Raw genomic sequence first — 15,453 nt, forward strand, 5'->3', positions numbered from 1 at the left:
TACAAAAGTATTCGATTTGCAGCAATTACGCATTATAGGGTAACAATCAAAAATTTCTTTGGGTTCTTAATATTCCTTTTAAAAAGTTATTTTCCACCCTCAAATCTTGTTGCACATTTTTATTTGGCTTCCGTAAAAACGTTGATAATAAAATACTTGCAGTTTTTTTCCAGCTATTTTCATAGAGACATCTTCATTTACCATAGGATCTCACTAAATGTTTAGGGTTAAAATAGACAATAATATTTGATATCCTCATTTAGTCTTTGAATAAATAAATAAAGTCAAATCACAAATCATCATTTCCCACGGTTGCTAAAATACAAACAGAACCAGAAAGAAAAATCCCTCATAGCTGTGAAAACAACACCAGCAACTAATAAAACAACAATATTAATTTAAAGATGCCAATCGTACAAAGAAAAATAGCAACACAATATACCGAAAAAAATAACATTAAAAAAGCAAACATAGCCAAGGATGTTAATGTTGTTATCCTTATTCTCATGGTTACAAAACGTAATCAAACATTCAAAAGCATCACTGCTTCTTTTTTTGAATCCTTCTTCTCTTCGACGACTACAAAGCAAAGCAAATAAATAAACTGGCAAATAAGCAGCAGGTGTAACAATGATGATGGTGGTGGCTGGCTGGATGGCTGTCAGACGAACTGGTTGTTGAATGCCACAAAGAAACAAACATACCTTTACGCGAATTGAGAAACACAATCTATGCCCAGTTTTTGGGTTGTTAATTTGATGAACATGCCCAAGTGGAATGAGTTCAGAGTTCATTTGATATTTATCTTTGAACCGCAGAAAGAAAAACAAACATTTCATTTCAGAATAAAACAAAGACACAAAAGAAACAAACAGTGGAAAGATGCCAAAGGAATCAACGCAAATTGTTGGCTGGCGGACGGCTCGTTACAGACTCAAACGCTACCGCCTTGCAATCAAAACCACACTGCAAATACTTTGTTGTATTTTGGCCTGGCAGTTTATTTGAAATAACTACCATTCGACATTTTTCCTAACAAGGCTGCCAATTTTTCCATCAAATCATGATCCACTCTCTCTTTCCCTTTCAACCTGTCAACAAATGTTTTCTTTGTAGAACTCCTCCTGACAGAAAAGGATTTACAATTCCATTAACTAAACACAAAACCACACAATGTAAACGCCAAGTGTGGAAAAGTATCAATTACGCTTTTGCCAATGAATGCTGCCGTCATTCAAGGGGATTTAATTTCTCCATTCAAAATCATGAGAATTTTTGCAAGACAATGCAGTGAGAAAATGTTGCAATTGCAGGAATTATGACGCAATAACATCATTATAGAATATTAACCAAATAGTCAAGTGGTTTTTTCAATGCCTTCAGTGCAAAGTATTCCCACAATCCTTTGTTGTTGGTTTGGAAAATTGCTGTAACTTAAACTTCAGGTGTAAAGGGTAATGGATATCCATCAAAGATCGTAACAAAGCGAATAACAAATTGTAAAGAACTAAAGCCGCAATCGTTACTGCTATTTACATATCTATTTTATAAACACAAATGAAGATGTCGGAAAATTCAGTATTGTTTTCTTCAAATACCAATTTGAATGCAAATCGAAATATTGGAATTAAAAAAAGACTCAATAACATGTTTTTTATTCTACACATTTTAGCAGAGCTCCGAAATACTCGATCGAATTCTACTGGCGAGTGAAACTCGCTCGTATTCGAGCGGGAGTACTCGCGCGAGTAGAAAAAATAAATCGAATATACTCTATTTTTTACAAGTAAAAAAGTATCAGTCATCTTTGAACTTGCCGACAAAAATATGGATTGGGTTTAAAGTTTAAAATCGTTGCGGAGGAGGTGCTTAAGGGGTTATGGCCACTTATAGAGCACGAAAAATTAAATTTTTCATGAATTTTTTACAAGAAATCTACCAAATTTGTTCAGAAGATTTTGTTTTCATCTGATAGATCACACCTTGAGCTACTTTAGAATTTTTTTTTTTTTTTGAAAAATATTGCACCGTTTTCCGACGAGTGGCCGCCTACGAAATACTGGTGCCCACTGTAGGTCGAAAACGAATAAACCGATCAGCATATGTTTTTGTAGGATCATTAAGAACCTAACAATCGTGTACTTAAGCAAAACGGAATTAAAAATATCAATTTTTAAAAAAAATTGTAAACTGTCAAAGTCAAAATTTTTATTTTAACTTAAAAAATTGATAGTTTTTTTCGCCAAAAATCCGTAAAGTTTGTTAAGTCCCTTGCTTAAGTACAAGCTTTTTATATGTTTAATGCCATTTTGAGAAAACCGTGTTTCAAACTTCGATGTTTTTCTAAGGCTTATATCTCATCTAATTTCTGTGGGATCGACTCGAAATTTTTGTAACATATTCTATTCCACCTGTACTTTAAAATGAGCCAATAAAAATTTACGATTTTGTAAAATCCCTTATAGGAATCCACTATGGAAGTGGATCTTCTTTCAGAGTCATATCTTTTTGATAGAAAACAAGTTGTTACAACAAAAACCAAATCTATTCGAGGGAAGGTACTAAACTGAACTTTTCTAAAATTCTGTGTGGGAGGCACCCGAAGGGTTGGACCGATTGAGTCCATATTGGAACCTCATCTAACTCTCGTAGAAATTTGTCGATGTCCAAAGTATGGACCAAATCGGTTGCTCGAAATTAAACTAAGTTGGAACAAAATATTACGAAAGCAAAATTTTGGACCGAATCGGTTGATCCGTTCGAGAGATATCGTGTGCTCCAGCCAGACAGACAGACGCACAGTGGTGGCACTTACATGGGAAGGTGTGACAAAAATACTTCTAAAGAAATTGTTATCAATGGGTCATAGTGGCCTAAAAACACTCTAAGTAAAATATTGGGGTCCTAGGTCCAAAATTTCGCGTGTTTGCCATGTAATGAATTATTCTGAATTGAAGTATTTTACTGTTACCAACACATTTTTAAACCGAATTTGCTGTAATCCGGTACCAAGAGTTTTTAATGCATAGTAAACCTCCCTGCGAAAAATTGTCAGTATTGGTCCATTATTTGGTATACTCCCTATATGATTTTTATGTCGATTTATTTAGGCAGATTTCAACCAAATATTATAAGCGAATATGTTCTTATAATGAACTCAGACTTCAGAACACCATCTTATAAAGAAATGTCATATCGGTCCACTTTTGACCACAGCCTCCATATAGGGTTACCATTCTTTTCTTGCTACTTTATAAGATTTAACCACATTTGTCTGCAGAATTAATTGTAATAATGTATTTTTGGTTCTCAGTTCAGTTTGGTTCCAACATTAGGGTGCCCCAAAAATAAGTTATTTGTTAATGTGAATACCCCCAAATCTTTTTTCTTTGGCGAGTTTTCATTACAGATCTAAGTTACCATGACCACAGAAATCGCTAATAGGATAAAAACATTATATTGAAACAAAATGTAAGAAAGGATAATAAAATTACTTAAAAATATTCCAAGAACTATAAATTCAGCAACTAAAAAAGCGAGCTAAACATTTGGGCATAACTGCCAAAATCGCAAATTTCCGCAAAAAGTCTATACAGTTTTGAAATTTACCTAGCGCCTGTAAATTCAATTTGGTACTAGTGGCAATTCTTTCGAATTAAGGAAATCCATACATCTATATTAAATATTTTCATTTTGACCGATATTATAAGCAAAATATATGGCACTTTTGCAATTTAGAGGAATTTTCATAACTAGAAAAATGAAGCTAAGGCAATTTACTAAATGATTAAACTTAAGTTAAGGCGTTAATAATAGTCCTTTGTTTCATAAGTTCGCTTAGAATATAACCATTTTTTCTCATTTATATACCCTCAGCCTTTAGGCTAATGAGGGTACATACACTTTGATACGATGAAAATGTACCTCACCGAAATAATGGTTTTAGACCCCAAGTATGTCTGGACGAAATGTGTTTCACACAATTTGGAGTCGAACTAGCCATGTCCGTCCGTCTGTCTGTCTGTCCTGCTGGCTGGAGCGCACGATAACTCGCGAACGGGTAAACCGATTCGGTTCAAATTTTGGCTTTCGTAATATTCTGCCCAAACTTAGTTTAAGTTCGAAGATGAGCTACATCGGTCCACTCCTTCCGGTACCTCCCCCACAAAAGATCGAAAATTTTCGGAAAGTTTGTGCGCACGATAACTCTTGAAGGGATTGACCGATTTGGTTCATACTTTGTATAGCGTAAACTTTCTACCAGAGTAATATGAGGTTCAAATATGGACTCAATCGGTCCAACCCTTCGGGTACCTCCCACACAAAATTTCGGAAAAGTTCAGTTTAGGACTTGCTCTCGAATCGCTTTGATTTTTGTTGTAGCAACTTGTATTCACTGCCCCCCATATGACGGTACAAGTTTCATCAGGGGCAAGTCCACACTTCCTGAGAAACTAGCCTTAAAGGTGCAAAATTTTCGGAAAAATTGTGCGCACGATAACTCTGGATGGGAGTGAGCGATTTGGTCCATACTTTACACATCCTAATATATTTACCAGATATAGATCAGGTTCGAATATGGACTATATTTGTTTTGTTCAGTCGTTCGGGTACCTCCCACACAAAATTTTGGATAAATTCACTTTAAAATCTGTTCTCGAATCATTTTGATTTTTGTTGACGTATCTTGTATTCTCTGTCTAAATTACGACAGTAAACGTTTTTTCAGGGGCAAGTCCATACTTCTTGAGAAAAAAGCCCGAAAGTTGTAAAAAAAAACCCCTATGGCACCATACGTAGTGGCTGTAGAGCTCGAACCGAATACTGCGTTCGTCCACACTTTGGATATCGTAATAGTTCTTCGAATGTTAGATGAAATTCGATGGTAGTGCTTATAGGTCCACTGCTTCCGGTAATGATAAGCGCAATATCTCACAAACGTAGCAACCGATTTGGTCCAAATTTTCGATCTCGAAATTTTTTGTCCAAGCTTAGTTTATGTTTAAATTTGGGCCGTATCGATCCAACACTTGGGGTACCACTCATACATATGTTCTTCTTCTTCTTTATTGCATATTCGATATTCGAATGTTAGCGACCATATAACATTTCATGTATAATTTTCTTTATATATTATTGATAAAATATGAATATAAATCTCTGTTTCTTGCGACACTTATTAAATTTTCTGCATTTCGAAATTCCGTCCATTGTTGAATATTTTGAAGCCAGGACATCTCTTGTCTTCCTCTGCTGCGTTTACCTTCTATTTTGGCTTGTAGAATTCTTTGCAGGATGCGGTATTTTGGGTTTCGCATTATGTGTCCGAGATATGAAATTTTTCTCCTTTTTATGTGATCGAAGAGTTCTCTTGTTTTATTCAATCTTCGTAGAACTTCGTCATTTGATACGTGAGCTATCCACGGTATTTTAAGAATTCTTCGATATATCCACATTTCGAAGGCTTCTAAGCGCTTGACATCTATTGCTTTTAAAGTCCATACTTCCACAGAATATAACAAAACTGGCCATATGTAGGCCTTTATGAACCTTGTCTTTGTTGCAATGTTAATATCATGGCTTGTTAATACTCTTTTGTATTTGTGAAAGGTGTCTCTTGCCATTTCTATCCGGCATTTAATTTCTTTGGAGTTATCCCACTGATCATTTATTGAAAACCCGAGATATTTGAAGCTCGACACTCTCTCGAGTGGAGTGTTATGAATTGTTATATTCATGTTTTCAAAATTATTTTTCTTGCTTATTATCATATATTTTGTTTTATTGGTGTTTAATCTTAACCCATATGTTTCACTACACGCAGTTAGTCTTGTGACAAGGTTTTGTAGACCCGATAAGCTGTCTGCTATTAGGGTAGTATCGTCAGCGTATCTGATATTGTTTACGTATTCATTATTTATTAGGACTCCTTCTTGGACGTTGTTAACTGATTCCTTGAATATTTTTTCGGAATAAATATTAAACAATAGTGGGGACAGTGCACAGCCCTGTCTTACTCCTTTGGATATAGATATTTCTTCCGTAATTTCTCCATCGATATTAACATGTGCACTTTGATGCCAATACAGACTTTTAATGCATCTAATTTCTTTCTCGCTTATTCCAATTGACGCCAGAATATCCATGAGCTTGTCATGCTGTACGGTGTCAAATGCTTTCTCGTAGTCTATAAAGCACATAAATATATCCTTATTGACATCTCTACATTTTTGAACCAACACTTGAACGCAGAATAGTGCTTCACGCGTTCCTTTTGCTTCTTTGAAGCCAAATTGTGTTTCACCCATTTCCCTTTCGCATTTTTCATATATCCGTTTATGTATAATTTTAAGGAAGATTTTTAGGGCATGGCTCATTAGGCTGATAAGTCGGTAGTCGTTGCGTCTTTTCGGGTGAGATTTTTTTGGGATGGTTATAAATGTGGACTTCAGCCAATCCTGGGGGTATTGTCCTGTGTCATATATGTGGTTAAATAGTTTTGTTAGCAGGTCAACATTGTCACCATTTATCATTTTTAGTATTTCGGCAGGTATTTCGTCAGGACCCGTGGCTTTTCGTTCTCGGAGGGATTTTAATGCATCTTCAACTTCATTGTTTGTGATTGCCTCGCCTGTCATTTGCTGTGATATCCGGTTGTCATAATCCGATCTGGTAGAGTCTCTGAATAAGTTTTGTATGTATTCTTTCCAGATATCTTTCTTCTCAGCAGTTTCAAAAACGGGTTCATTATTATTGTTGTAAAGGACTGATGAATTGGTATTTCTGTAAATGCCGGCTGCTTCTTTCATTTTTTTGTGTAACTGGAAGTCGTCGTGCAGTGTCATCAGTCGTTCAATTTCTTGGCATTGACTGTTCAGGTGGTTATTTTTGGCTATACGCACTTCCCTTTGAATTTCCCTGTTGATTTCCCAATACATCTCGTAGTTACTATTTTTGTATTTTCTACGCTCATCCATCAGTTGAAGTATCTCTTCAGTCATCCAACTTTTACTCTTTGGTTTTGTGTAGTTTCCAAGCGTGTTACGTGCAATTGAATTGATTGTGGTCTTCACACTGTTCCATATATTTTCCACGTCATTCCTGTTGATATTGATTAATTCTGTGTTGACTTGAGAAGAAACGTCAGACCTTCGAGTTTTCCGATGTCAATTTTTCGATTTCGTGCTTTATTTGACTGGCGTGCTAATTTTATGTGAATTTTTGCCATCAGGAGATTGTGGTCAGATGGTACATCTGCGCTAGGGTATGTTGTGACCTTTCTTACAGACGAGCAGTGTCGCCTGTTTATAAGTATGAAATCCATTTGGTTCCTTATCACATTGCCGACTCTATCTTGGGGGGATTTCCAAGTATATAACCTTCTTGGCGGCAGGGTGAACAGAGTATTGGTAATTTTCATTTTAAATTCCTGGCAAAATTCGACGAGTCTGTCACCTCTTTCATTTCTATCTCCTAGGCCATATATTCCTTTTACTCCTGCAACTATATCGCTTCCTACCTTTGCATTGAAATCGCCTTGGATTATGGTTATTTCATGCGGCTTTGTTATTTTAATGAGTTCTTCGACTTCAATGTAAAACGCTTCAATCTCGTCATTACTTTTATCTGCTGTAGGTGCATAGACTTGAATTATATTAATGTTGACTGGTTTTGCTGATATTTTTATTATCATAGTTCGATCAGATTTTGGAATGAATCCGATGACACTTTTGGCTATATGTTCCTTCACTATAATGCCAACTCCATTCCGATGATTTCTATTCGAGTTACCTGAAAAGTATATTTTGGCATTTTGGGATACAAAATCTCCAGTGTTTGGCCACCAAGTTTCACACACTCCCAGTATGTCCACATTGAGTCTATCCATTTCAGCTATGGTATTGTTGAGTTTTCCTGCTTCATATAAACTTCGAATATTCCATGTACCAATATTCAGTGTCTTTTTGGTTTTACCTCCGGGGATTCTTAGCACCCTCGAGTTACCGGAGATTGAGGGCCGTGTGTTTTGTTCTGCATTCATTGTTATATGGTTTTCAAGGGATAAATACATCAGTGATTTCCCCTTATCTTCTGATGGGTTTTAAGTTTACCGTCTTGATTTCAGCCGCTCTTCCTAGAGTACAGACGCTGTTTGCAGCCGCCCACTGTGGAAACAGACACCGCTACCTGTTGGTCCGCGAGAGGTATTTGATTTCCCTCCTACCACCCATATCTGGGAAGCATTCCCCTATCCGCCACCTGGGGACGCGTCCTCTAGGGGTTACAGGCTCCCCCGAGGAATACATATGTTCAACACATTTTTGTAGTTGAGGGTATTTTCGAGGAACCTTTGGACATTTTTACCGAAGGTTTCCCTAGTGGTCCGATGTTATGCTTTTCGTAGGCTAGTATGGTATACCCTATCTATCGATATCCCCCGCAAATTTTTGAGCTTTAATCCAATCCATATTTCTGTCGGTTCATACGCCAATACATTTCTTTTTTTGGAAAAAAAGTATTTTAATCCACACAGGCTGAGGGTATATCTCTGTCTACAAAGCCGACCGATACTTTTTTACTTGTTAAATACAATGTTGCTTCAAAATTAGTCATGTTTGTGAAGCTTTTTCTTCTTAAGAACCGCGAAAAATGGAACAAAAATAATGGTTTAAGACCCCTTTTCAGACAATTTGCAGTCGATTTAGCCATGTCCGCCCTCCTGTCTGTCTCACTGGAGCGCACAATAACCCTAGAACGAATCAACCAATTCGGCCAAAAATTTGGTTTTCGCAATAGTTTGTCCAAACTTAGTTTTAGTCGATGACTGGCAATATCGGTCCACTCCTTTCGGTACCTCCCCAGCAAAAGTTAAAAACCTTTCGCTAAAATGGTGGAAGCGATAACTCTTGAAAGCAGTAACCTATTTTGTTCATACTTTGCACATTGTAATATTTCTTCAAGGCATAAATCAGTCCACTTCGAGTACCTCCCACACAAAATTTGGGAAAAGTATAGTTTAAGACATACTTTCAAATCGCTTTGATGTTTTGCAACAAATTTAATTCGCTGCCCCCGTTACGACATGGCGAGTTTTTTAGGGGGCAAAACCATACTTCCTGAACAAATGGTCCGAAAGCTGTAAAAATAAACCTGTCAGCGTGCTGAGAACCATAACATACGAAATGAATGAGATCGATACTATATATGTACATTGTAAAATGTCTTCCAAATGTACGTCAATCTTTACGGTACTTCCATGACAAAAACTCAACATTTCGCTTAGGTGCAGTAATAGGGCTGTCAAAACATAGTTTTGAAATTTTTACCGAAGATACATCTGGTGATTTAAACGATTGGGGTGGGTAGAGATATCTTTGGTCCCACCGTCGGCAAGTTAAAGCGTAATGATGTAGCATCCGGCAACGGAATGAGACTGCTGAATTTTGCAACAATAAAAAAATAAATAAAAACATGATAGTGAGCAGCACCAGGTTCTAACACCTCGACATACACAAGGTCACGTGGATGTCACAGATGGGAAAACCAGAAACCAGATCGATCATGTTGTGATAGACGAAAGTCTCTCTTCCAGTGTGTTAGATATCCAACAGATACTCCGCTCAAATGATCCACATGCTGGAAGACGACACTCCAAAGAATAGCCATCTCTCTTCAAACTGCCTCAAAATCCGTACTTGTATACCAAAAACCCATCACCTAAAAATCCATGGTACGATCAGGAGTGTTGTGAGTGTTGGGAGAACAGGAGAAGCGTATTTTCAGAAGGGAAAAGAAAAAGCAGGGATTCAGAATGAAGTCCGAAAATTTTACCAGAGTGTAAAACACCCGACTGAAGGGTATGGTGCAGGCACATTCTCTTGCGAAGATAATGAAGGTAGTCTGGAAACTGAGCATGGGTGGTGTGTTCGAGAGCAAAATTCTTCGAAAGATCCATGGCCCAATCCGCATTGATGGTGAATATCGACGTCATATGAACCACGAGTTGCAATGATTGCATTGGCTAGGCCATGTCTTGAAAATGAGCGATGATAACCCCACTAAAAAGGCGTATACATACGGCCCCATGGCGATACGCTCAGAACTGTTTTATAATCGCTATATTTGCTAAGCTTATGAGTGCGTCGGCTCGGTTGCGCCCCCGATCAAGAAAAACGATATATTTAAAAATGACGATATATTGAAAGTACATATTTAGACTAGAAAACCGTAGTAGTAGGGTTTTATCCTGTCAGATACATTTCGGATTTTATGGCCTCATCTAAACCAGGCTAAATCTACCCTTTTTGCATTTATCAGGACTTTATCCGAGAAACGAATAGGAATTTGGCCTTGCTGTCTTTAGCAATATTGTAGCCCTAAACTAGTAGAACTTATCTTTTGAAATACCACATAAAAAAAACTCCATCTAGGGCATCAAAATCTATAAAACATACAAAATTTTACATAATTGCTGAAATTCTGGTCAGTATCGGCTAAACTATTGGGAGTTGAACCAAGTAACCTTTTGCAAAAAGCAATTCTTCAGAACATTCTGAAACTCTAAAATGTTTATTTCATGTTGTTTCAGCGGTATTTTGTATCATATCTTTTACAACACCTATTTCAAACACAGTTAACACCAACAGTTTATTCTCGCATTTCGGATTTCACTACATTATTGACATTTTTATTAAATCGTCGTTGAAAAATGTACTGAAAACAACGGCATAGAGGCATTTTACAACAATGACATGTTCTGAAGAATTGTGTATTACATTCCAGGGAATATTTTTCCAAAAGTAGATATTCAGAAAAAATTAACGGTTTTGGAGATACGGTGTGAAATGTATAAAAATTGTGGAATTTTTGCATATATTTTGAAATTTGAGGCAATAAATGTAGTTTTTCGAGTTCATTATTTCTCCAAATATTTTATTCATGTACTTACCTACAAATTTGCTTCAGAGGTCAGAAGAAGATTCGCATTGGTTTCAGAGATATTGCCCTGAATTTCTTTAAAAACTCAATATTTTTATCCATCTTTTGATGGGGCCATAAAATCAGAGCTGGATCTGACAGAAGAAACCCCAACTAGGGTTTCTTTTCGTTTGGGTCTGTACTTTCACAAAAATCCTAAGTTCGAATTGTTTGCACAAGATTACCTTAAAAATGTTGCACAGTGTAATTAAATCGCTTTAGGGGACATGGACGATAATAAATCCTAAACAGCATCAATGGGCAAAAAAATCCGACAGTCCGTAAGAGAAAAGACAAAATCTGTTCGTAAATTTAAAATACTCCTCAGTTTGACAAAAGACCGAAGAAGTGAGGTAGAAAATACCTATTTTTAAATTATCAAGCATAAAGTCCATAAAAAGTTGTCATTAAAACTCATAACTGGCGCACAAAAAATTTCAATATAGGTCCACGTTTTGATATAGCCTTCATATATATAACAGCACCGCCCGATTTTAGGCATTTTGTAAATTTTATATACATTTTCCGACCGAATTAGCTATAATTTGGTATTTAATTTTTGGCCATAGGTCGACGTTTTGGTATAGGCGCCATATAATGGCACAGGTTTATTTAGATAGTTGGTATAATATGCCAGCCAGTGTTCAAAAGGTTTTACTTCATGGAATGTCCGTCTGTCTGACTGGTGCATACGATAACTCTCGAACAGATTAACCGATTTAGTCAACCAGACCTTATCTCGAATACTTTTGAATTTTTTTATTTTTAATATTATTGTTTATTTTATTATTATTTTTGTTTTTGTAAAAGCTTGTCTTTGCTGCCCATAATACGATACGGCCAGCATGTGTAGTGGCTGGTGCGCAGGATAACTCTCGAAGCGAATACTGCTTTGGTTAACACTTTGCATATCGTAATATTTCTTCGAATATTAGATGAAATTCGAAGATGGGTGGACCTATAACCACCCCTTACGGTACCTCCCCACAAAAGTTCGGAAATATTCCCTAAAATGGTAAGCGCAATATCTCATAAACGGATCAACAGGTTTGGTCCATATGTTGGATCTCGAAATATTTTGTGCAAAAATTACTTCATGCTCAAAAGTGGGCCCTATCGTTCCATTCCTTAGAGTACTACCCACACAGATAATCAACATTTTTGTTTAAGTGCGGTTAGGGGTTTGTGCGAGAATCCTTTGGACATTTTTACCAAAAGTACTCCTAGTAGCCCTGTTTACAGCGATATGATGTTTTTCGTGGGCAAGTCCATGTTTCCTGATATAATGGTCGTATCGAGAGGAATAACTTTAGGTAACTCCACATGAAAAACTTTAGAGATTTTATCATAATCCATATCTGTGTACATACGTTTTTTGGGAAAAAGATGTTTAAATTCACACAGGCTGACGGTATACCTCTGTTGGCCTACTGATACATTTTTAATTGTTTTCTTCTTCGACGACTTCGCCGAGTTCTGTTCTTCGGAAGATCTTAGGACTAATTTTGAACGATATATAAAGGTTAACAAATCTTTCAGATTAGCTCTTCATGGGTCTTCTGATAAAACAATTATTCAATATTCTAATATTGGTGTTGATATTTTCTTTCTGATCATAACCTTTTACACATGTGGCACAAAGAATAATATTCAAAACTATATTATTTTTCTAAAAGTTGCACGTGAAAAAAGACGGAGGAGCACGAAGGAATTTCCTCATTTCAAATGTTTTCAAAACTAAATTGACATATTCATCTTTGTTTACACAAATGCCCAACCGACAGTCAATAAGTCATTTTTCCGGCCATACATCTGTGTGTTGGATTGGGAATTGGGGAAATTTCGGCTTCCTTTACTTTGTAATTAATTGGCATTCCACCATTCCCTCTTTCAGAGAGTCGACTTTGACATCGTCATCGATGGTGGTCGTCGTCATCTCATCATTATAAGAATAACACATAAAATTTGAGTGACAAACACTGCACAACGAACCACTTAAGATATGAAAAAGAAAACACAAAAAAAACAACATGTCACTTCGAAGGCGGCAGCTTGTATTGAAAACCAAACCAAATAACTATGCACTTCAATAAACAAAACCTCAATATTGGTTGGAATGGTGGAAGTAGCCTCTGCTACTGCTGACTGCTGCAACATGGTAGCATTTTATGCAAATTAGTTGAAGTGACAATTATGAGATGTTGTTGTGGTTTCTTTCTTTAAATGCACTTGGTTTGGATTTCAAGTGCAGTGGGTGTTCACTTCAAATTGTTAAATATAATAAATTACCATTGTAGATACAGTACTGAACTCATGGTATATCCTTTGTAGGGCACTATTATTTTAAAAAAGTTTACAGATTTCACAAACGATTACTTCTGTGTATAGTAAAACCATATAAAAGCTATCCGAATTCTTGGATAAAAATTATTGAAAAAAAAAATAATTTTTTTAACGTTTTTTTAAATTTGTCACAAAAACTTACTGGCATATTAAAATATCTCTTACTCAAAGCAATATTCAATTTATTTATATGTGAACAACAAGTATTTCATAAAAACTACAATACACAATACAAATAACAATACACCATATAGGTCTTTCTGAATGGAAATCAAGTATCAGACTTTAAAATTTTTGTTGTTTTGTTTGTTAAATACTGTTCAATAAAACGAATAAACGACAAACTTCCCCTTCCGAAAAAAGACATCCATTAAAGAGGTACTACTGAATGCCAAGATCATGAAACACGAAATGTTAACAAGCAAGTGACATTGTCGTATGGTCTGACAACTGTTTGACCACAGATATACCTCATAAATACGTAATTTAAATTTAATAAAAAAAAATATTAAAACAACAATGGGATTAAGCCAGACTATTTTTAACAAGTGAGCAAAGCCTACAGTCGGAACGGGCCGACTACCACTACCCTTTGCATTAGCTTTTCACTCGTAAACATTTCTTTTAAGAATATACTAAAAAAATTATATTTAATTTAATTTTTGATTACTGTCGACATCTATTTGGTACTGATTGAACGCTTTGCTGCTCTTCTTTATTAGCATTAATTAATACACCAAATGGAAGCAGAGGTATTTGTCATTAATGTATAAACTTCAAAATATTAAAATTGTGATAGCATGGAGTGTTTTGCAATTACTCTGATATTTTACCATAAATTCCACATTTTGAATTAATTTAAAGCTCAGACGGTTTAGATTCATTATCAAACTCCCTCCTTGGAATATGCAAACAGAATCACAAATATCTGACATGGAATTAAATTCTATAAATTGGAAATTGGGATATCCCAGCGCCTTTTTCAATATTACAGGCATTTCACATGTTAAAGCTCAGAACGTGTTCATTGTTGAAACGCATCTAACCAAAAGTGAGATACTCGTCAGAACAATTCAAATAAAAAATGGGAAAGTGGGGAAATATTTTGTATCATAATAAAGGATATATTTTTCTCATCCATTGACAGGCTTTCCTTTGGAATATGACTACTAAAAGCGGAGATATTCGCATAAGAATAAAACTTGGAATTTTTGTCCACATAAGTTTTTTGCCCATTCCGACTCTTGAATATTATCCGACCATGGACAAACTCAAATCTTCTTCTCTGGGAGCCATATTAACCACCAAATTTTCATGACGATCCTGTTAAAATTGCGACCTGTAGCGTGATTACAAAAAATGGAAAAATGGGATGCAATACCGACTTTTGCGATATATCCGTTATTTGACCACCTACGCCAACCTACTTTGCAATAATGTAAAGGAAATCTTATCTTTTCCATTGACGGGCTTTGTAATCGGTGTTCGGCTGTAGATGATCGGGAAGACGATGAATTCGGTGTTCGGCTACAGATGATCGGGATGACGATGTATTCGGTGTTCGGCTGTAGATGATTGGGAAACGATGAATTCGGTGTTCGGCTATAGATGATCGAGAAGACGCTGAATTCGGTGTTCTGCTGCAGATGCACGGGGACACAATGGGTTCAGTTGCTGATGCCCGGGGACACGACGGCTTCGGGTATTAGTCTAGTTAGTCTTATTTCTACCATGCGCTACTGGTTTCTAACTACGGAACAGTTGACCCGAAGGCCCTGTGGAACAGCTGACCCGAAAGACCAGTGGAACAACTGACCCGAAGGTCCTGTGGAACTGCTGACCCGAAAGCCCAGTGGAACAGCTGACCCGAAGGCCCTGTGGAACTGCTGACCCGAAGGCCCAGTGGAACAGCTGACCCGAAGGCCCTGTGGAACAGCTAGCACGAATGCCCTGTAGAACAGCTGGCACGAAGGCCCTGTGGATCAGCTTGCACGAATGCCCTATGGAACAACTGACCCGAAGGCCCTGTGAAATGCATCAACCACCACAACTTAATTTGTTGGCTTCCAAAATAATTTCCAACACTGTTACACCAAGTGTAAGTTGGCGGATTTAGAACAGTCTCTTGTTCCA

At 36.6% G+C, this 15,453-nt stretch overlaps 1 protein-coding gene across 1 annotated transcript in view; it reads right to left on the minus strand.

Moving 5' to 3' along the window:
- Positions 1-15,453, minus strand: part of LOC141389852 (uncharacterized) — a 420,257-nt gene that overhangs the window by 83,876 nt on the left and 320,928 nt on the right. The gene's annotated exons all lie outside the window — the stretch shown is intronic.

This window comes from Musca autumnalis, unplaced genomic scaffold (assembly GCF_047663935.1).
Source record: "Musca autumnalis isolate F117 unplaced genomic scaffold, ASM4766393v1 scaffold_1, whole genome shotgun sequence".
Taxonomy (NCBI): domain Eukaryota; kingdom Metazoa; phylum Arthropoda; class Insecta; order Diptera; family Muscidae; genus Musca; species Musca autumnalis.